We start from the raw sequence: 23565 nt of genomic DNA on the forward strand, positions 1-23565 counted from the left end.
GCTCCAAGCTGGGATGATCTTTTCATGAAATGCCATACCCACCATCTGGGTCATGATGCTGCATGTCTTTGGTTTCCCAGACCACCCCAAGGGTGTGCTGCCAATGACCACAAGGGAGCATCCTTGGCACGTTTATGAGTGTGGGTGGGGCGACGCCTCTCCCTCCAGGTGACGAGCAGCTGAAGGAATACAGCCACTTCACCACCAATAAAACTCCCAAACACCATGCAGTTCTTGATGCACTGAGACTCAAACTTCCAGACTTGTGAAATGATAGAGTTTCAGACCAACGAGGTTCCTAGAGGGGCCAACACCCTAAATTTACAAGTGGGCCAACTGAGGGACAGATAGGGAAGGATTCTTTGTCTCAATGTGCCCAGCAAGCCAGGGACTGAGTCTCTGGGTCTCTGAGCCCCCATCCCAGTGTCTTGTGGCTACCTCACCATGTTTCGTGACCCTCTGGGGTAGCTTCTTCCTGGGACAGCGCTACCTGTCCCCCAAGAGCCCACCTAAATCCTACCGAGCTTTGAGACCCCCTCATGAACCTCTCCATGGAAATTCTTCTCATACTGTGCTGTGCTTCGTCCCTCAGTCGTGTCCGAGTCTCTGTAACCCCATGGACTGAATAGCCCATCAGGCTCTTCAGTCCATGGGGATTCTCCAGGCAAGAATGTTTCAGTGGGTAGTCTTGCCCTCCTCCAGGACTGTTTCCCAACCCAGGGATCGAACCCAGTTCTCATGCATTGCAAGTGGATTCTTTACTGTCTGAGCACCAGGGAAGCCCAAGAATACTGGAGTGGGTAGCTTATGCCTTCTCCAGGGGATCTTCCTGACCCAGCAATCGAACCAGGGTCTCTTGCATGGCAAGCAGATTCTTTACCAGCTGAGCTACCAGGGAAGCCCTCTTGTCATACTGTTTGACAATTAAACAAGCCAAAGCATTGTTTTAATGTCTTATCTGCTAAGGTTGTTTTGTCTGCTTGAAAATATATGCATGTATATATATTGCTATTACTTAATTTTTAAGCCTTTATGTGTTACATTATGCAATAAAATCATTTAATTCTGAAGGATGGACAATATACTCTATGTGCGTGTGTGTTCTCCCAACAGTACCAAGCACAATATCATGCATCAAGTGGATAGATACAAATGCATATTAGTTGATTAGATGTTGGTAGCACAAGCTGACTGAAATCTAATATGTGTTGCAAAGGCAGTGTAATATGGAGATTAGTAGGCCTGGTTTTGACAGGATGTGTGACCTTGAACCTCAGTTTGCTTATCTGCAATATGGGATAATGATATTTATTCTCACAGAACTGACAAAAGCTTTAAATCTTTCATATACATTTATGTATATATGGCATATAATATACCTACATGCACACATGGTCACAACCAAAAGCCTTCAGTTGATGGCAGCCATTATGACTACTGTTATAATTTGGAGATCACTGAAGGTCTATTAGCTGCATGGAATTCCATGGCCTCAAACTCAGCCTTCAACAAACAGTCATTTCAACACCTCACAGAAGGGTTACAGGATTCAGGCAGGGAGACATGGGTGTGTGACCGTAATTCTCATTCATTCTTATCCATATCCCACTGTCATCCCCATGAAAAATGGTGATGTATATTTGATACATTATATATATATATATAATAAAATTATATTTTTCTCTTATAGAAGTAATTATAATATTAATCATATATTATTTGGATGGCATCACCAACTCAATGGACATGAGTTTGAGAAAGCTCTGGGAGTTGGTGATGGACAGGGAAACCTGGTGTGCTGCAGTCCATGGGATTGTGTGGAGTCGGACACGACTGAGCGACCGAACTGAATCGTATATTAATTAATAATACCAAATATTATATATTATATATTTCATATTATAACATAAAACAGATAGCTTCAGGGCAACCCCTCTAAAAACCCCCAAACAAGCTCAGTCCCTTCAGTCAAGTCCAACTCTTTGGGACCACAAGGACTGTATCCCACAAGCCGCCTCTATCCATGGGGATTCTCCACGCAAGAGTACTGGAGTGGATAGCCATGCCCTCCTCCAGTGGATCATCCCCATCCAGGGATCGAACCCACAGCCCTTATGTCTCCTGCATTGGCAGGTGGGTTCTTTACCACTAGCACCACCTGGTAGCCCTAAAGAATTGGTATCTGGTCCTAAAGTTGTTAGCCATATTCTCTCTTTGCATAAATACTTTCAGCCACTAGGCGGTGCCTAAGTACTTCTCAGTGGCCGCATTTTTGCTCTTTAACCACAGGGAGTCAGCTCTAAAAGTCTTTAAGAGAATCTTTCTCAACCTACTGCAGAGTGAGCAGATCATTTCCTTAGCTGATTCAGATGTATCATGATGTGCTGGAAAACCTGAGCATTCTCTCACCCTGTGGAGATTAATTATCTTGAAATATTCATTGGATTAAATGTATTTAAACATGCACTGTTAAAGCTCAGTACTGCAAAATGCCATACTCAAGATCTATACTGTGGGCATTAAATAACTTTCCTGTGGGAAAGTGAGGGAGAGAGAGAGAGAAGAAGAGGCGAGGAGAGAAAAAGAGGGAGAGACCGAAAGAGAGGGCTTATTTAGTACCAGGCCATGGGTGAGACTGATAGTCGCCAAGTCTAAAACTATCCCAAATCGGCTAAATTCTGGATTGCCCTAATATTAGACTCATGTGACCTTGGGAAAAATTCTTAACCTCCCTAAGCCTCAGCTTCCTCATCTGTAAATTAGGAATGATAGCCCTCAGAAGTATGAATGCCTAAAGCCCTGGGCAGCTTTGTCTAAAACATTGTAGGCACTCATACAAAACAAGATTCAGGGTTTTTTTTGTTGTTGTTGTTGTTCCTTTAGATGCAGAAAAGGCCTTAGTCCTGACTCTGTGGCACTCTTCATCTTCCTTCCCTGTGTTTCCCCTTGGCTCTAGGAGAAGTGTTGAATGAATGTTAAAATGCACAGACTGAGGAACTAAACTGCCCCAGTCCCTGGTCCAGATCTACCACATACCTGCTGTGTGAACTTGGGCAAAGTTCTAAACTTCTAGTGCCTCAGTTTCTTTATCTATAAAATGGGATGATAATAGTACCTTACCTCAGGGTTGTTAGGCAGATGGAATGAGTCATCACCACTCAAGTCATGACAGCATACATAGTTAGTATGCTAACATAGTATGTATGCTAACATACATAGTTAATGCTCTCCAGATGTTGGTATTCCTATTATTTCAGGTCCAATTCAGGCTTCACAGGAATCTGCCTCACAGTTGGCCTTAACATGCAGGGTATGGGGTGAACTGCCTCCCAGTGTCCCATCCTGTCTGTCTCAGGGCCATACGCAGATCTTAGAACTTCTAGAAGCCCCTGCGCAGACCTACCTTTTTCATGTGGCACCTGCTCCCTGCTCTGAGCCTTCTCTCTTACTCAGTAAAATATCCCCTCTCCTTAGCCTGGCTTGTGACTGCTGTAGAAAGTGGAGCAAACCAGCTAATTCACACTAAGATGCTAATGGCTGACTATAAGCTCCAAGGGAACAGAAGTCCCATATGACTTATTCACTACATATCCCTAGTACCTGGCAGGTGTCTGAAGGTAGAAAGTGCTTAACAAATATCTGCTGCATGACTATCCTTAGTTGAAAGGCATGCATCTTGAATCATGGGATTCAAAAACTTAGTTGAAAGGTGTGCATCCTGAGTGATGGGGTCTCAGACATCTTAACAGGCTGGAGAGGAAATCAGGAAAGACAGGGGATTCTTACCTGTGTCCCTCAGACTGCAGTGTCTAGGGGAACTTCTACTTCACTTAAGTACACAGCAATATTTTTAAAAAAACTTTTTATTTTGAAATAAATTTTTGGAAACAGAAAAGTTGCCAAAATAGTCCCCATCTCTCAGTTCCCCTGAAAGTAAATGCTAACATTTTATCTAGCCATAGTCCAGTGATCAAAACCATGGACTTGACATTGGTACTATGAATGTGATGATTAGTGCTATTAATTTCTATTAATTAAACTATAGGCCTGATCTGAATTTCTTCCACTAATGTAGAGCTCACGTTACATTTAGTTGCCAGGCCTCCTAAAATCTTCTAATCTGTGACAAGTTTCTTAGTCTTTCCCTGCCTTTGGTGACTGTGCCACTTTAAAGAACACTGGTCAGTTATATTGTAGATTATCTGTCATTTGGGATTTATTTGATGTTTCTCACTATTAGATTGAGGTTATGGATTTTTGACAGGAATAGCTCAGAGTGATGTGACCTTCTCAGCATATATATCTGGAGGTATATGATATCAATATGCCTTATTACTGGTGATAATTAACCTTGAGCAGTTGGTTGAGGGGGTGTCTTCTGGGTTTCTATGGTGTAAAACTGCTATTTTCCCCTTTATAATTAGTAAGTATCTTGGGAGAAATACTTCAAAACTATGCAAATATTCTGTTTATCCTCAAACTTTCTCATACTAATTTGAGCATCCATCAGTAGGTTTTTCCTGTAATAACTGTTGCTGTGGTGTTTTCCTAATCATGATTTATTACATTTATTTTTTTAAACTGAGGTATAAATTGATTTACAAGATTTTTTTACAGTTTTCATTTCTTCTACATTTATTTTTTGGGAGTCTTCCCTATAGAAGAGTCATCCCTTCTTCTCATTTAATTTACTTATGCAATAAAAATTTATATTAATATGGAATCATGTGTATTTATTTCATATTGTAATACAGTCCTTACTTTAGTTATTTCTCATCTTGTTTCAGTTTTGTTCGATGGGGTTGCCTTTAAGTTGATTGTGCTTCTTATCACATGCTCCATTTTTTTGAGCCTTCCTATAAAGTCATTTTGATCCCTGGGTCAGGAAGCTCCCTGGAGGAGGACATGGCAACCCACTCTAGTATTCTTGCCTGGAGAATCCCAGGGACAGAGGAGCCTGGAAGGCTATGGTCCATAGTGTTGCGAAGAGTCAGACACAACTGAAGCAATTTAGCATATCCCATATTGAACACTGGGAGGAAGGTCCAAGAAAGCAGGCTGCTGTTAGGGGTGGTTGGGCTTAGAAGCCAGGTCTGCTGGATGCCTGTCCTGTTCCCTGCCAATGAACCTTTTGCCTCTCCACATTTCACAGCCTTTGTTTACCAAGAAATTCATGTAACCCCATGCATCCCTCCCACTTCTGATTCCCAGGGCTCAGCCAGTCCTGGGAAGGCTGGGAGGCATGGCTCTCTACACTTTTACCTGGCAACTCCCGGACCAAAGTGTCGTGGAGGACTAAACTTCTCTGGTGACTCTGCATCTTCCCCCAGCTCCTGGCAAGCAGTCAACACTTTGGGAAGGTAAACCTTTAGATTATCATTATTGTTGTTGTTATACAACTGTAAAAGTGTAGCATCTCACTTTTCAGCTAGCGTGGACAGCCATAAGCTGAGAAGCTACAAGTTGGCTGAAGGAAACAGGCATGCAAGTGGGGCTTATCTTCAGAGACCTTGAGATCATTTGAGCAAATGAGATTATGCATATAATCACTGTCCTTTCATAATTTGAGGTTAAGAGTACTAACTCATTTAATGTAAACGTTTAAAATATGTGAAAATATTTTAAGATTCTGTTTTGGTGTAGTTTCTTTTTTTAAGTATCAGGAGCCTCAAGAATAGAAGGACTGACAATTGGATATCTTTATGTAAAAGCACAATTCTTGACCCTTATGTGACTCTATATACAAACATTAGCATAAAATGGATCATAGACTTGAATGTAAGAGCCAACTAAAAGACTTCTAGAAGAAAATATAAACTAAGACCTTAGCTACCTTGGGTTAGCAAAAGTTTCTTAATAGGACATAAAAAGCATGAATCATAAAAGAAAAAATGATTAAATTGAACTTCATTAAAGACAGTGTCTTCAAAAGATACTATTAAGAAAATGAAATATCATGGTCTAGTCTTGTAGAAAATGCTTGCAAAGCATATATCTAACAATAGATTGTATTTAAAATACATGAAAGTTTTCTCACAACTCAATAATAAAACAAGAAACCCAATTAAAAATAGGCAAAAGGCTTGAACAAATACTTTACTAAAGAATATATACAGATGGCAAATAAACACATTAAAAGATGCTCAACATTAGTCAAAGACATAGTGAGATACTACTACACACCCACTAGATGACTAAAATTAAAAAGACAATAACAAGATTTGGCAAGAATATGGAGCAACTGAAACTTTCACACACGGTTGGCATGAATGTAAAATCATAAGGCCACTTTGGAAAACAGTTTGGCTCTACAGAGTTAAACATATACTTAATTTAATTTCTAGAAATTTTACTCCTATTTACCCAAGAGAAGTTTATCCAAACATTTACCTAAGAGAAATGAAAGCATAAGTCCTCACACCATTTGTATGTGAATGTTCATAGCAGCTTAATTCTCAGTAGCCCAAAACTGGATGAAGTTGGTAGCAGTAGCCCAAAACTGGATGTCCATCAGCTGGTGAATGGATGAAAAGCTACTATATGTCCATATAATGCAATGCTATGCAACAATTTAAAAAAGGGATGAACACACAAAACCTGAGTGACTCTTAAAAATATGGGGAGTGGAAGAAGGCAGACACATAATTACACTTACACGGTGGTTATTTCTTTCCCTTGCCCCTCAATGACATGTATCTTAACCCTTCCCTCTGCCTCTACTCAATAAGAAATATAAGCATAAAACTGAGCTGGGTTAAAACATGTCTCCTGGCCAGCTTTTACACAACAGCCCTCAGTAGGGTTTGTCTTCAGCACACCTTGGTCACTAATATCCTGTGAAACTTTGGACAAGCCAACTTCTTTCTCTGGGCATCTTCTCCAGAATGAAAGACTTGGGCTGGATAATTGCCATGGGCTCCAATTTCAGCTCCTCCATCAATCCAGGAATGAAGAAATGGTAGAATTCAAGAAGGAGTTGTAGTTGTATATAAACATCAAAGGGAGGAGACAGATTCTCTAGACACCTAGACCTGGGCCTGTGGTCCAGCTCTGAATGGAAAGAGGACCTCCAAGAAGAGTCAGTCTAGAGTCTAGAGGAGACAGACAGTGAATTTAGAGTGGTTTCTGTTTCCCCTCCTGCACAACCCCCCACCTTGAAAAGTGTTGTGGGGGGTGGGTGGGGACATTGTCCTTTCTCAGAGGAAAATCATTTCTCAGGACTCAGTCCCTGAGGGTCTAGAGGCACTGACCTGCTCTCTTCCCCAGAACAGCTGACCATCAGTAGCTTCCAATGAACAATGGCAGTTGGTAGCAAACCACCTTCTTGAATTTCTAGTTTTCCTGAGAGTTCCATCAAGCTGAAGGCAGTGAGAACAACAACAAAGACCAGTCTAACTTAACTGCCTATTTTTTGCTGGGGACTGCACATTTTGTATGTCTTTGCTGAGCAGGAACTGCATCATCTTGTTAGTTACAAGTTTACAAGTGGTCATGTAGTTTTGAAACAGTCAGTGAGACCCAGAGGGAAGCCTTCCAGGACCTTGTAGAAAAAGTTCCTGGTTCTTAAAGAAAGAGCCACAAAAATAGACTACTTTATTGCAGTTTGACAAGTCTGGGTATGACATCTAGAATTGTTGTTATTGTGCAGTCACTAAGTTATGTCTGACTCTTTGTGACCCCATTGACTGTAGCACACTGGATACCTCTGTCTTCCACTATCTCCTGGAATTTGCTCAAATTCATGTCCATTCAGTCGATGATGATAGCTAACCATCTCATCCTCTGCCACCCCTTCCCCTTCTGCCTTCAATCTTTCCCAGAATCAGAGTCTTTTCCAGTGAGTCTGGAAGTCATCAGGTAGCCAAAGTAGAGGAGTTTCAACTTCAACAATAGTCATTCCAATGAATATTCAGGGTTAATTTCCTTTAAGATCAACTGGTTTGATCTCCTTGCAATCCAAGGGACTCTACGGCCATAATACCCCTATATTGAGAATAAGCCAACACAAAAAAGTGCGCAGAACAGAACGAATCACAGAGCAGCCCAGCCCCCTAGATGAGCGGGCATTTCATTTTTCACTGCAGAGATAAGGCACTGCTTCCTGGGGTCCGACAGAGAGGATGGGGAGATACCTGGGAAAGCACTCCCTGGATGGCAGTTTATTCCCACAAGTGATGTCTTACTCATCATGAACAATACAGATGAGGAAGGAGCCAAGTTAATATTGCAGTCCATACTCAGCAAAGGCATATCAATTTGGGGAAAGATGTTATGGGTTGAATTATGTCCCCATTTCCCACCCCTCAAATTTACATGTTGAATTCTTAGCCCCCAGTACTTTAAAATGTGACCTTATTTGGAAATAGGGTCATTACAAACATAATTATTTAGAATAAGGTTATACTGGGGTAGGGTGAACCCCTACTCCAATATGCCCATTATCCTTATAAAAAGGGGAAACTTGGACACAGACCTGCACACAGGGAGAACAGTATGTGAAGATGAAGGCAGAGATTGCAGTGATGCAGCAGAAACCAAGGAACATCAAAGATTATCAGCAAACCATTAGAAGCTGAGGAGAGGCTGGGAACAGATTCTTCCTCACAGCCCCGAGTAGGAACCAACCCTGCAGGCACCTTGACCTTGGACTTCTAGCCTCCAGAATTATGAGACAATGAATTTTTCTGTTTAAGCCACCCACTTTGTGATATCTCATTGTGTCAGCCCTAGCAAACTAAAACAGAGGTGGACTAAATGTTGGGGAGTTGATCACCATATCTGCCACCAGGTAATGAAAATTACAAAAATATCACTACTATGATGTACACTTAAAATATGGGATAAGCAGAGTCATGAGATAGAAACCTTTGGAATCCAAAGGTGTGTTCAAGCTGTACCCATGACTAGCTATGTCACCTTGGGAAAATCAACTTAAGCTCCCTGATCACTAAACTGTAAACATCTCTACTGAACTTGAGATGAGATATCAATTATTAGCATGGAGATATTCAAGATATTTCTCTTCCTCAGCCCACCAAAGAGAACCCACTCCCTCTTAATTTTCTACCTGGTTTCACTTTATCCTTACTTCAATCCTTCCCTACTCCACCTCCACACCAAGAGAGTAAAAAGAGTAGATAGAAAGAAGGGAGGAGATGAAAAAAAAAGTTTCAAAGTCTGGAGGTAGAGAGACATACTTTTGAGGGCATTTTGGCTAGTGAGGGGCTTCAGAGAGGAAAGAGAATTAGGAAACAGAGAAAACAGATTTCCGAGGAGACTTGCTGTGGATTATGGATTGGATTCACCTTTGTTTTTTTCTAAAGGTTCTAGTAAAGAATATAATTCCTGAGCTCTAGAGAGAATATGAAGTTGGATCACAACTCACCTTCCCGGAGTACTTAATGAAAGAATCACAGAATTAAAACCAACCTTCCTTTGCCACCCACACCATCCTTGCCCCCAAAATAAAAATCAGCATCAGCCAATCAAGGAAAGGGGTACAACTTCATGCCCAAAAGCCCAAAGAGTGGTGGTCAAGGAACATGACTTGACTTGCCATGACTCGTAAACTTTCCAGAAGAACATGAGTGAATAAAATTCTGAGAATTCCCAAAACTCTTGTTCCCCATCTGGAGCAAGACTGACCAAGGCAGGGCTGCCAATTTACATATAGAATCTCCAATTAAATTTGAATTTCAGATAAGCAATAATAGTTCTTTATCTATGCAATATAATTTTAATTATATTCATAAAATTACAATGTAGTTTTTATTCTATGCAATATTTAGAACATACCTATGCTAAAAATTACTTTTTGTTAATATGAAATTCAAATTTAACTGGCTGTCCTGGCATCATTATTATTATTATTGTTAAATCTGGCAACATTAGACTGAGATCATGAGCAGATAATCTGTAGAGTATTAAAAAACAAGCCCCTAACTACCCTAGAAATATCTCATTGGCAATAGGACTCAACATTCCTTAGTTCCTTTATGAAGAAGGGGTGAAATTGATAGTTTCTCAGTCATGTCTGACTCTTTGTGACCCACAGACTGTAGCCCACCCAGCTCCTCTGTCCATGGGATTTCTTAGCCAAGAAAACTGGAGTGGGTAGCCATTCCATTCTTGAGGGGGGGTGGTCTTCCCCACCCTGGGATCAAGCCCAGGTCTTTTACATTGCAGGCAGATTCTTCACTGCCTGAGCCACCAGGGAAGCAGGTGTAGGAGGGACAATTCTAAAGCCTTAGGGGAGATGCCTATAGCTTGAATAAACTCCCAGGAGAGAAAATTAAAATCCTCCAGCCTTCATGGAACTCATCCATGAGTTCTCCTCCCTATTGCACCCTTAAGACTGGAAAGACTTGCATTACCCCAGCTTCTAGAGCTTGGAGAAGACAAACAGCCTTTGGGTATAGTGGGAGAGAGTCTACAAATGAACTTTTGTCAGAGGTGCCTACCTTATAATGACCAAAAAAAAAAAAAAAAAAAGAAAAGAAAGCAAGCAATATGAAGAAGGCAAAGGAGAGATGAAGAACAGTGCCTAGAAGAAAAATCCAAGGAATAAAAGAAAATTCCCTCCTGCCATTTTGAGGCAGCTGTTTTTGTCTAGTTGGCTGTTCACCTTTATAACAGTGAAAGAAAAAGACAAGAAGAAAATGTCTTAGGTCTCTGATTAGCCCTCTACTTCTGGCAATTCATGCTTAAGGAGAAAATCAAAGAAGGGCCCCCCAGCAAACAAAAACAATATATATTCAGGGATATTTGTTCTACTGTTGTTTATAATAGTAAACAAAAAAGATTTATAGAGTCACAAATTGGTTGAATAAATGGTGGAAATTCATACAGTGGAATACCTTGCAGTGTTGAGACTGAATATTGGGACTTGCATTTTTAAAACATTTCTGAGTGAAAATAATTAGGATATGGGGCAACATGTAAAGCAAGACACTCTCTGCCTTGTTTTTGGACCTGCTGAACAGCTTGTGGAACCTTAGTTTCCCAAACCTGGGCCCTCAGCAATGAGAGTGTGGGGTCCTAACCACTGGACCCCCGGGGAATTCCGAAGGAAGACCCCTTTGATGCCATTCTATATACTTGCAGTTGTGTGCTTACGTTTGGGAAAGTGCCCAAGAGAGTGTTTTCTAAGATATTATCAATGGCAGTCTCTGGATGTTAGGATTTCTCATTTTCCACTCTCATTTCTCATTCTCTGCACTTATCTGTACTGAGTTGACTTTTTTCTTTTACACATATATGTATTGATTTTATTTTTTTAAAAAGCTGTACACTCTTCTGCCTTTCTTGAGCTCAGGGGATTTGCAAGGTCCCTGTAGCCATCTGGGATGAGATGGACTAGACAGAATGAGACCAGGTCAATGTTTGCTTTGTAGTGAGTTTGCTAAACACCTTGTCTGGCCTTAGGACAGTTCTATAGCCCCAAGCCCTTGGGGAGTTTCAGCAACAGTTGTTTGACCTAAAGCTACTGATGGCCAGCTAGACAGGCATCTGTTGGGACATTGGACTTGTGGCAGATGAATTGTTTTGGGAAGTAGAATGGGGTGGCAAAAGAGAAAGAACCCAGAAACTGTTGGGCAGGCAATCTTGGGCAATTATTTCTCCTCTCTAGCCTCTGTTTCTCAGTTCATGCATGCATGTGTGTGGGCTAAGTCACTTCAGTCATGTCCAGCTCTTTCTGACACTATGGACCATAGCCTGCTGGGTTCCTCTCTCCTATGCAATTCTCCAGGCAAGAATACTGGAGTGGATTGCCATGCTCTCCTCCAGGCTATCTTCCCAACCCAGGGATCAAACCCATGTCTCTTATGTCTCCTGCATTGAGAGGCAGGTTCTTTACCACTAGCACCACTTGAGAAACACTTCTCTGTCCATAAAATGCGCTTAATAGACCCTATGCTAGGAGAAGGCAATGACAACCCACTCAAGTCCAGTGTTCTTGCCTGGAGAATCCCAGGGATAGGGGAGCCTGGTGGGCTGCCGTCTATGGGGTCGCACAGAGTCAGACACGACTGAAGTGACTTAGCAGCAGCAGCAACAGACCCTATGCTATAGGGTCATTGTAGGAATCAGATAAAATAATATACATGGGAGATACTCAATACATGTCAGTTTCACTCTTTAAAGTCTTTCCATTGTGGCATTAAAATTAGATTCTTTTTATTTTATTAATAATTGAACCCTAAGTTGAGGGCAAATTTATGTGGAAATGTTTGTGGAGGACAAATGCTCTCCCTATCCTCTGGTCTGTATCCACATATCTAGCCTTAAACACACTTTAGGATTTCACTCCTGGTGGGAGACTTTCAACTCAATTATTTGTTTCCAGAACTTGATTTCCTTGTGCATTATCTTATTTGATATGTGGGAAACAAGAGATTTCTACTATAATTTCTATGAATAGACTATGATTAAACGGTTGTCAGGAAATCAGAACAAAAGAGGATGCTTTGCACTGGAAAGGCTCACAATCAATGTTGAGAGGTCAGAATGGCATTTGTCATCTGAGACAAGTGAGCAGTGTTTCCATTTCTCCCTCGGGGTGATAGACTCTTGTTTCCCACCTCTTCATCTCTGGATTTCAGCTCAATTAAACAGCAGAGCCAGCCTGCTGACCTGGGCAGAAACACAAGTTGAGTACATTCGGCTCCTTGTAGCTTATTCAGAACAGCAATCTGAATTTAAAAAAATAGTTAAGATGACTGAACCACATTGTTTTTGGAGGGACAGTCTGTCTCAGGCAGGGTAGGGTGAAAACATTCTCTTTGAAGTCAGCTAACTCAGGAACCCAGCAAAACAGAGTTGTTCACTGGATCAGAGTTTTGGAAACATTTAAAACAAAGATTTCCAGGTGACTCCATGGTAAATAATCCATCTGCCACTGCAGGAGATGTGAGTTCGATCCCTGGGTCCCGAAGATCCCTTGGAGAAGGAAATGGCAACCCACTCCAATATTCTTGCCCATATAGTACGGGCAGAGGAAAATCCCATGGACAGAAGAGCCTGGCAGGCTACATACAGTCCATGGGGTCACAAAGAGTGGGACACAACTGAGCATGCATGCAAAACAAAGATTATTTTATGGCAGTGAACTCAAAGCAGTGAACTCAAAGGGCTGAGTTCTAGTTCAGGCCCCAAGCCTGTAACCATGGAATCCAGGATTCATGCAAATAACATACCTGCACATTGTCCAGGCAATTTCTCTCTCAGAGGACAATATCTGCACTTTTCACTGAGGTTAGGGCTTCCCAGGTGGCTCTGTGGTAAAAAAATCCACCTGCCAATGCAGGAGACGTGGGTTCAATCCCTGGGTCAGGAAGATCCTCTGGAGAAGGAAATGGCAACCCACTCCAGTATTCTTGCTTGGAAAATTCCACAGACAGAGGAGCCTGGTGGGCTACAGTCCACGGGGTCACAAAGAGCTGGGCAAACTGAGTGACTGAGCATGCATGCAGTGATTAAAAATAATGGATACACAAGTGAACCTAGATGTGTACCTAGGCCAAGGGCTTCAGAATTAAAAATTGCATGAAGGTCCAGGTGATAACTTTACAAGTCCAAGTCCCTCCACCAGGTAAATTTCACCTCTGTCCAGTGGGTGTGCATTTGCAGGGGGGCTTGACAATACTTTGACCCTTGTCAACATCCTTGGTATGGGAATTGGGGATTGAAGCTTCTAGGGGCAGTGTCTTGGATTAAACACGATTAGGAAGTGATGACACTGATGAATCAACCACCATCAAATGGTCAATCATTGAGACTGAGCTCTTCAGAATTTTCCTCATATGGGATTAGTAACTTGGCCTATACTGTGAGAGATTATGTGTATGTGTGTGTGTGTGTGTGCATGCATGCACACACATGCACAGACATTAAGTGGGCCAAGAGAACAGAAATAAAAGATTCCAAACAATTAATTGCCCAATTAGCTGTCCTCACAATTATGGGAATGTGACATTTAGTTAAAAATGCAATGATTGTTTAAATTAAATTGCCCATTTTGAAAGCATCCTCCTGGCTCAGTCACCATGCCAACTGGTTCTTTCAGTGGTGCCTTTGCTTATGAAATGCAGGCACAATAGTCTCTCTCACACCAAGCCCCGGTCTGCTTTCTTAATTAACAAGGTTGAAACCAGGGAGGGAAAGGCCTGTGGTTGGGAACTGGGGGTTCAGCTAGACTCTCTTCAGGGATTTCTCAGGCTTGGGGGTGGTCTGCCTGGGCTCTGAATCAGAGGAAACACTGCGGGGGAAGGCAGGACCTGGCCAAAGATGGGCTGATCAGGGATGCTGCTGTGCAATCCCCTGAAGGTTTCTTTCCTTTTTTAAAAAAATTAAAAACTATGATTTGGCCACATTAGGTCTTTGGCAGCATGCAGGCTCTCTGTTGTAGTTCATGGGCTCAGTAGTTGTGCCTTGAGGGCTTAGTCGCCTTGTCAAACGTGAGATCTCAGTTCCTCCACCAGGGATGGAACCAATTTTCAAAGCACGGTGGTAAATGAGCAAAAATAAAAGACAAGTGAATGTAAACAAAATCTAAGGTTCTAGAGAGTTAACAACATTACTGATTGAAGTCTGGCTGGATTCTTACCAGAATTTCCCATTCAGTTCAGTTCAGTTGCTCAGTCGTGTCTGACTCTTTGGGACCCCATGAACCGCAGCACGCCAGGCCTCCCTGTCCATCACCAACTCCCAGAGTTTACCCAAACTCATGTCCATTGAGTCAGTGATGCTATCTAACCATCTCATCCTCTGTCGTCCCCTTCTCCTCCTGCCTTCAATCTTTCCCAGCATCAGGGTCTTTTCAAATGAGTCAGCTCTTCACATCAAGTGGCCAAAATATTGGAGCTTCAGCTTCAACATCAGTCCTTCCAAAGAATACCCAGGACTGATCTCCTATAGGATGGACTGATTGGATCTCCTTGCAGTTCAAGGGACTCTCAAGAGTCTTCTCCAACACCACAATTCAAAAGCGTCAATTCTTTGGCGCTCAGCTTTCTTTATAGTTCAACTCTCACATCCAAACATGACTACTGGAAAAACCATAACCTTGACCAGACGGACCTCTGTTGACAAAGTAATGTCTCTGCTTTTTAATATGTTGTCTAGGTTGGTCATAACTTTCCTACCAAGGAGTAAGTGTCTTTTAATTTCATGGCTACAATCACCATCTGCAGTGATTTTGGAGCCCCCCAAAATAAAGTCAGCCACTGTGTCCATTGTTTCCCCATCTATTTGCCATGAAGTGATGGGGCCGGATGCCATGATCTTAGTTTTCTGAATGTTGAGCTTGAAGCCAACTTTTTGACTCTCCTCTTTCACTTTGATCAAGAGGATCTTTAGTTCTTCACTTTCTGCCACAAGGGTGGTGTCATCCAGAAGGAGACAGAACCTGTAAACTTTTCTTCCTCTTCTGTGTTTGCAGGTGTCTTGCTTGTAGACTGACCTGTTTGCTCACCCAGGGCCCATCTCTTGGATACACAAGAGTCTCAGGAATTTTTGGCATCCTTTTTCCCCTGCATCATGCCCACCCATAAAGAGAGCATGACCTAAATACAAGGGGGCTGGTTGTTCCCACATGTATCACTTTCACATCCCTGAGCTCAGGGTGGAGGGGGGTGGTCAGGATTCTGAAGGGCCCTGAGACCTCTTCAGGGAAAGCTCTGCACCCAGTGAACAGTGAACAAATGCAACCTTATGTGGCAGCGTGCTCCTCAAAAAGCCCCATTGGCCAAAACTTCTCCTCTCCTGCACTATGAAATGTTCTGTTGATGTATAGGACTGGAACCAGCACTTGCTTAAGAGCAAGGGGAGCTTTGGATCTGGGTTTACTGCAGGGTCTGCTGCTTTGCAGCTAGAGGCACTTAGACAGGTTACTTAAACTTTCTGAACAGCAGGGAGCCTCGTCTATAAAGTGGGGACCAAAAATGGTTACTGAGTTATTGTGAGGACTCAGTAAGGGAATGGATGGGAGAGGCGCAGCACTGTGCCTCAGATGTAAGTACTCAGAAATGGTAGCCTTTATCACTATATAACATACTATTATATAGTATATTACTATTACTATATTACTATTCTTTTCAAAAGGATAGCTCAGTGTCAAAGTTTTAACTCCAGAGAGGATCCATCAATCTACAGCCTTACACAGGCCCTGGGGCCCGGAGGCCCAGACACAGGTCCGCTGGGCCCACTCCATGGTCCACCCATGGTGGACCACATGGCCACCAGTAGGGTCTTTCTAAACATGGAGCTATAAAAACATGTCTTTTTAATACTTCAAGCCCTTCGGTGGCTGCCACTGACCCTGGGATAGGAGCGGGGACTTCCTGCAAGGTGGAGGGTCCCTCTGAGTCATGTGGACCTGGGTGGGTCTGGAGTAGAAGCAAGTGTGTGGGCCCAATGAGGGAGCCTTCTTGGGGGTCTGGGCCTTCATGCATCAGGGCCCAGGGTTCAATCCAGGTCTAGAGAAGACTCAGGAGCAGAATGGGAGCAGAGATTTGGGGCAGGCGTTCTAGGGCCTACGGCAGGCTGGCAGGAGGGGTGGCCTGGGTAAGGGCAGGACCCGAGAGTGACCGTTGATCCTGGCGGGGGTGGGGAGGGGGTGGAGGATGGTGACCTTGCTCTGTCCCACCACCGTGTGGCTGCTTTGCGTCCTCGTGTGTGTGGAGAAGTGTGGCAGTTTCCAGCAGCACGCAGGATGGCTTCAGTGGCTAATGTGAGAAAGTTACCATCACTGCGGGCAGTTAAGATGTTTGAGTAGCAAGTCACAGAAACTGCAGTTCACATAGGCTTGAAACATAAGGCTATTTGTTTTCTCACAAATTTAGAGGTACAGGAGAAGGCAGGCTTCAGATGGAACTGAGCAGGACCCCGTGGGGTTCCTGGGTGTGAAAACCTTTCTGCTTCTCTGCCCACCCCTTCACCCCACAAGGTTTCCTTTCCCACAGGTAGGCTCCATTCAGCCTTCATAACCTTCCCTGAGTTCCAATGGGCAGGTTCAAACAGTTGTTAATCAGGGAAGGGAGGGGATGTGGGGACACGAAGGAGAAATAGTGCAGCCTTGGGGCAGGGTCCTGGTTTCCCATCAAAGGATACACACAGCAATATCTTTGAGTTGTTTTGCAAATACTGAAACCCCCATCAGGTGGTAGAAGTTAACTTGTGCTGCCCATAAGCACGCAGACCCTGACCAGTTGGAACCAGAAGGTTGATGATGCTAACTCCCACGTGCCTCACCACCAACCAATCAGAAGAAGGTCCATGAACTGGCCACGCCCTCTTTGAAACCATTTCTATAAAACTCCCCACTCCCCACTCCAGGTTGGTGCACATGATTTTAAGGGCATTAGGCAGCAGTGTCTCCCTTTGCCTGGCAAAGCAATAAAGCTATTCTTTTCTACTTCACCCCAAACTCTGTCTCTGAGATTCAGTTTGGAGTCGGGATACAGAGGCCAAATTTCAGCTACACAGGTGAGGGACTACAGGTGGCTCAATGACGATGTCAAGAATGCAGGCTGTCCTTGTGTCTGGGCTCTGCCATCCTTGCTGTGGACATCCTCCCAAGATGGTTTTCTTCAGAATCTCAAGGTGGCTGCAGGGAAAATGGCTAGTCTCTGCCTTCTTGTGAGGGTGGGGGATGAGTGCAAGAGTCCCCTTCCCCAACCATGAAATATAAATCCTTTCAGCCTGACTGGGCAATTTAGGGTGCCCCAGAATCAATAACACAGTTTCCCTCCGGAGCTGAGTGGGTCTCAGAACAAACTTGAGACTGAACTAGGAGGGGTGCAGGGCAGAATTGTGGATTGGGTGGGCAAGCAACTCCCCAGCATGTTCTAACAGACACATGCCTCACCGTAGTTCACGGGAAGCACTCCCAGAATTTTAGGACTGTGACATCTTCTAGCTTCTTGAAGATTGTTAGGCTATACCCAGGAGGGCTACACAAGCTGTCCAGCTTCAGGACCAAAGAAACAGCCCAGAGTTAGCAATACAGATCTGAAGCAAGGACTTACAGCAACACCCCACTGTTTGCAGTGGAGGCAGGACATGGCAGCAGTTTTTGTTCCCCAGGGGAAGGGGAGATTGCCAGTTATAGGGGAACTGATGTCAGGTGGGCTCATTAGTTACCAGGGAAGCCAGCAGAGGGGCACACTCCTCACAGCCTCTTTGATAAGAACAACCACTAGCTAGGGCCTGAGGCAAACACTCAGGAAGGTCAATCCTGTGCAGAGGGTGTAGGTGCAGCAGGCACTAGTCGGGCAGGGGATGTCCAGACAGAAAGAGAAGGAGCATCTTGAGTGGCCTGATCGTACAAAGACCTATGGCAACCTTGAGAGGTGGGCAAGGATTAGTCTACCTACCTGCCACAACAAGGCTCAGAGAGGTTAAGAAATGCACTCATGCTCACATCGGTAGAGAAGCATCAGCGGGTCTTTTCTCCCCTCCCCGCCCACTCAGAGCTCCTTTGTAGTCTAGTGCCCCATGGAGGCCCAGAGACAATTGAATTTTTGCTGTGTATATGACTGGTACATAACAACGCCCTCTGGGACCACCCCACCACCTGCATATCCTAGAACTTTGGTGCTAGACTTGTCCCAGCCCCCAGCCCTTAACTTTTAGCCAGCAGCTCCCCATCACCCAGCTCTTCCTCTGCTTCCTACCCACAGGTCCTGCGTTTTACATTTTCCCTTCCCACCTCTGAGTACCTTTGTCTCATGACTCCCCACTATCAGTTAATGACAAAGTCCTTCTAGTGTGAGTGTGACAGGAAGGGGACGGGAAGGAGAGAGAGAAGGACATTCCTAAGCAGGGAGGCTGGGGCAGCTGCCCCCCATCCCCACTCCAGGCTACGTGGCAGTGAAGCCCATCTGAGCAGATCTGCACCGATCGGTATGGGTGCTCTCAGCTGGACCATCAACGCCATCAAGGAGAAGACACTGGCTCATCCATTGGAAGATGTGGTTCCTTCCATGAAGTTTCCCTGTTGATGTTTGGTACAAAATAAGGGATTGGAAACTGGACTTTGGACAAGCTGGTTTTCAAAGTACTCAAGGAGCAGGGCCCACCTGTGGGCTGGTGGGGCTTGACCTTTGCCACCTGGAGGGGTTCAGGGAGATGGGTGTGTATGGCCTTTTCCTTCTTCTTATTCTGATGAGAGAACCAGAATCAGGGACTATCCATTCCACCCCCTGCCCTGTACCTTCCAGGTGCCAACAAGAGGCTGCAGGCTCCTCTGGTCATCGAGACGTCCACCCTCTGGGTCAGCGAGTGCCTGGTTCTTTCAGGCTCTTTCTCTCATTTTCCAAAGAGTCTCCCAAACTTGGATAGCCCTCACCAGGAATTTCAGGGCACTCTGGGGTTTCTCCTGCCTTTTGGATTTCCTGGGGCTGGAGCAAATGTGGTCCCCAGAGGAGCAGGGAGAACTACATCTGAGGTCCGGCTCTTCTGTAAGCATTGGAATGACCTGGGAAAAGTCACTTGGCCCTCTTGGGCCTCAGTTTTCTTCTGTGCCAAGAGGATCTTGACACTACCTGCCTTTTCTTCCTGGTTTTCACTAAGATCGCACACAAGTATGAAAACGCTGCACAAACTGAAAGATGCTTCACGAGTGTCAGGTGGCCCTTCTAGTGACCCCACTGCTCTCCCTTGTGATTTCTCCCTATTTGGAAAGAAGAGCATGGGAGCGGGCAGCAGGTCTTCATTGAGGAGGTTATTCTCCTTAAGCCAAACCATAATTGGGAAGCGTGGAATGACAGTCGGGAAAATCTGAATTTGAGTCCCAGCGTCCTCATCGCTAAGACATCTTAGCAAGTCTATTCTCTGGCTTCTAGCAGGGAAGGAGTGTCAGATGACCACCAAGTCACGTCTTAGCTTCAGTTCTGTGAATTTTATTGAAATCCCTACCCTTACAGCCAGAGTTATAACCAGGTCCAAAAAGAGCTTTATTGAACTGTAATTAACATACAGCAAACTGGAGACCTGACTTCTGGCCAAGGGACTCGAGTTTTGACCATGGAAGGTCTTCTGTAGCCTCACCTGTTAGAGAAAATGTAGCCACGTCCCTGTACATGCCTCTGCAGTCCCAGAACCTCACCCTGATTAGAGAAAGTAGCACCACATTTTCTAATTATCCCTGCAATTCTGACAAGGCCATTGTTCCTTGAGTCCAAAGGGATTTGAAGTTGTTCTAATCTGGCTGGGCTCACATCACATGGCATGGGCTTTCAGATTTCCCATTATTGGAAGTGTATTAACATTCCTCAAAGGTCTTAACAGGGCTAAGAGGGGCCTCCAGGCCTGCAACAGGGAGAGAAGGAACTCAGACAGGGCAAGCACTTAAAAATAGGAATTAGGGACTTCCCTGGCAGTCCAGTGGTTAAGACTTAGAGCTTCCCCTGCAGGGGTACAGGTTTGATCTCTGGTCAGCTTCCCTCATAGCTCAGTTGGTAAAGAATCTGCCTGCAATGCAGGAGACTCCAGTTTGATTCCTGGGTTGGGAAGATCCCCTGGAGAAGGGATAGGCTACCCACTCTAGTACTCTTGGGCTTCCCTTGTGGCTCAGCTGGTAAAGAATCTGCCTGTAATGCGGGAGACTTGGGCTCGATCCCTGGGTTGGGAAGATCCCCTGGAAAAGGGAAAGGCTACCCACTCCAGTGTTCTGGCTTGGAGAATTCTTGGATCGACTCTTGAATCACAAAGAGTCGGACATGACTGAGCAACTCTCACTTTTCTTTCAGAGAACTAAGATCCCACATGCTGCATGGTGAGGCCAAAAACAAACAAATAAATAAATACTTAACTTGTCATCTGATCTGTAAAAATCCTTTTCAAAATATAGGAACTAAATCTTGGAAGTCCCACCTCTGCAAAAAAGTAGGACTTGTCTAACTTCCGTGGTCCCTGAGCGAGCCAAGAAGCCAGAGGGGATGTGGGATGAGACAGACAGTGGCAGTACCCGAAGCCCATCTGTGAAGCTGGGGTAAAGCCGATTAATCTTATACTTAGGTTACAAGGAAAAAAAAAAGAGCCTTCCTAGATCATCAACCAGGGAGTCGATCACTCTGTGTCTGCTGAAAATAATGTTATAAGAAATAACTAATGCTGCAAGAGAAGTCTCCATAAGACCACCTTATCATCCTCAGCATTTTTGGCATCTGGGGCCATAACACTCTTTTTGGGGGCCATCCTATGTGTTGTAGGGTGTTAGTGTCCCTGGTGTCTCCCCATTAGATGTCAGCAGCAACCCACCCCTAGTTACAACAACCAAAAATGGTCTCCAGACAATGCTGAATGTCCCCTGGAGGGCAAAATTTTTCCTTTCTGGCTTTAAAAAATAGTCCCATTTTATTCTTTAAAAACAGGAATTACAGACTACTGTCTTAGATCTGTTGCCTGACTGTTACTTGCCAGGCTCTGGGTTAAGGGCCTTATAGATAAGATCTTGTTTATCTGTGGATGGTGGATTATAAGGGCCTTGTATTTTTTTTTATCATGCTTCCCTGGTGGCTCAGTGGTAAAGAATCTGCCGATGCAGGAGACCTGGGTTGCATCCCTGGGTCGGGAAGATCCCCTGGAGGAGGAAATGGCAACCCACTCCAGTATTCTTGCCTGGTGAATCCCATGGATAGAGGAACCTGGCAGGCTACAGTCCATGAGGTCCCAAAGAGTCAGATACAACTTAGCGACAAAACAACAACAACAGTATGGAAAACACATAAATCAATAGCATCTTCTTTTTTAAACCTCATTGCCTACAAGATCTTAATTCCCTGACTAGGGCTCAAACTTGCAGCCCCTGCAGAGGAAGTACGGAGTCTTAACCACTGGACCACCAGGAAAGTCCCAGCAGCAGCATCTACTGATTTCTCTAGTTAATTTGCAGGTTCTCCCTCTATCTCCTGCCCCATCCAGCAAGGAGGAGGAGCAGTGTCGGGCAGGGAGAAGAGATGCCTGACTCTGTTACTTCCAAATCATGAGTGTGCTTTTGGAATCCTTCTCACTCTGTTTGAGCTGCATTTATAAATGTGGATAATGATGCCTGCCTTGCAAAGCTGTGAGGCCAAAAATGTGGGAGGAGGGAACGTGGCTGCTTGGCTTCCCTCTGCCCCATCAGTGTCCACCTGCTGGGCCTGGTGGATGATCAATAACATTCCTGGAATGAATAGGTTGATGAAGAAAAATGTTTCCATCTATCATAGGCCCTGGCACCAGGTCTGATAAATACTTCTTGACTGACCATGTCTGCAATGCAGACAGGCAAAGGGCAGAGGCAGCAGCAGGCATCAGAGGCTACAGAGAGCAGTATGCAAACCAGAGCTGCCTCTGCCCTTGAGGAGTTTGTGATCCAGGAGGATGGGAATGACATAGAACAAGAATTCCAAATCGCTAAGCAATTACCAATTTGAAAAGTGCCACAAAGAAAGGGTTCAGAGTCACTCACATCCCACACTCACCTGGACACATGTAGGTACACCGGCTAGAGCTGTGGTGTGGCCTGTGGGATTACGGTTAGCCAAGGATCTGGGCTCTGGGGAAGTTTTAGAGAACTTTCCATTGCTTTTAAAGTTTAAAACAGTGAACTTTAATAAAACGTTTCCATTGAGCTTCTAAGTACTTAATAGGAGTTAAAAGTAAGGTGAATAAAATAGTCTGTTTTGTTTCAATTCAGTAAGTGCTTTCTTTTTATTAGCTTCATTGTCCTCTAAGATTGGGGTTAAGGTTTGTCTGCATTTGGAAAAGGTAACGTTTGCCTGAAGAGTGATGGCTGTCAGGAGCCAGGCAGCCACAGGCACTGGGGACGCCAACAGGAGCCTAGGCTCTGCGAGGCTGTACCCAAAGCTCCGCCACCCCCACCACATCCCTGCTGTCACCCTCCCTGCCCCGCCAAGCCTCAGTTTCCTTTCGTGTGAAGTGGGGATGGAACTGCTGTGCAATGCTGTGTTGAGGATTAAGAGGTCTACCAGACATATGGAAAGCGCCTGGCACACTCGAGGCACAAGGAGGGGTCAGCTGATGATGACCCGTCCCCTCTTCCCTGTACTGCAGAGATGGCCCTAGTCAGACTGGAAGCTCCTGAAGGGCAGGGCCTGGGTGCCCCTCCCCCAGTGCCCCTTGCACCCGTTTGCTCTCAGATGCCTTCCCCTCCTTTCCCTGTGCTGCTCTGCCCTGCAGGGAACTCCATTTCCCAGGCTTGGCAGCAGGCTTTGGGCTACTTTCTACTTGTGGGAGGACTGATGGGAGATTGGAAAGTGGAAAGAAGAAGAAGACAGGGTGATTCTCCATCTCTTCTTCCATCTTCTGTTTTTGGCCTTCTCTGATAGCTCCTCCTGCTATGGTCCAGCCCTGCCTGGCAGCTGGCTTCTGGCTTCTGATAACTATGTTCCTCCTGATGCATCCATCCCTATAGGTGGTACTGGCAGTTTCCTGCTATTGCCAAGTTCCTGGATGCTTCACATCTCCTACTAGGCTTCTAAGCTTTCTGTCTTCTGTGTAAGCAGTTCCCTCTACCAAATCCCCTTCATGAGAAATGCCTAGCAAGGCTGTTTCCCTGAC

General features: G+C 44.6%; 1 long non-coding RNA gene across 1 annotated transcript; it reads left to right on the plus strand.

The window, feature by feature from the left end:
• Nucleotides 1-373: 373 nt before the first annotated feature.
• On the plus strand, nucleotides 374-21842 carry LOC122675863. Its single transcript, XR_006335358.1, has 3 exons — nucleotides 374-403; nucleotides 11370-11374; nucleotides 21791-21842. It is a non-coding gene; the product is annotated as an uncharacterized LOC122675863 (long non-coding RNA).
• The last annotated feature ends 1723 nt before the right edge of the window (nucleotides 21843-23565 follow it).

Source organism: Cervus elaphus, chromosome 19 (genome assembly GCF_910594005.1).
Source record: "Cervus elaphus chromosome 19, mCerEla1.1, whole genome shotgun sequence".
Lineage (NCBI taxonomy): Eukaryota > Metazoa > Chordata > Mammalia > Artiodactyla > Cervidae > Cervus > Cervus elaphus.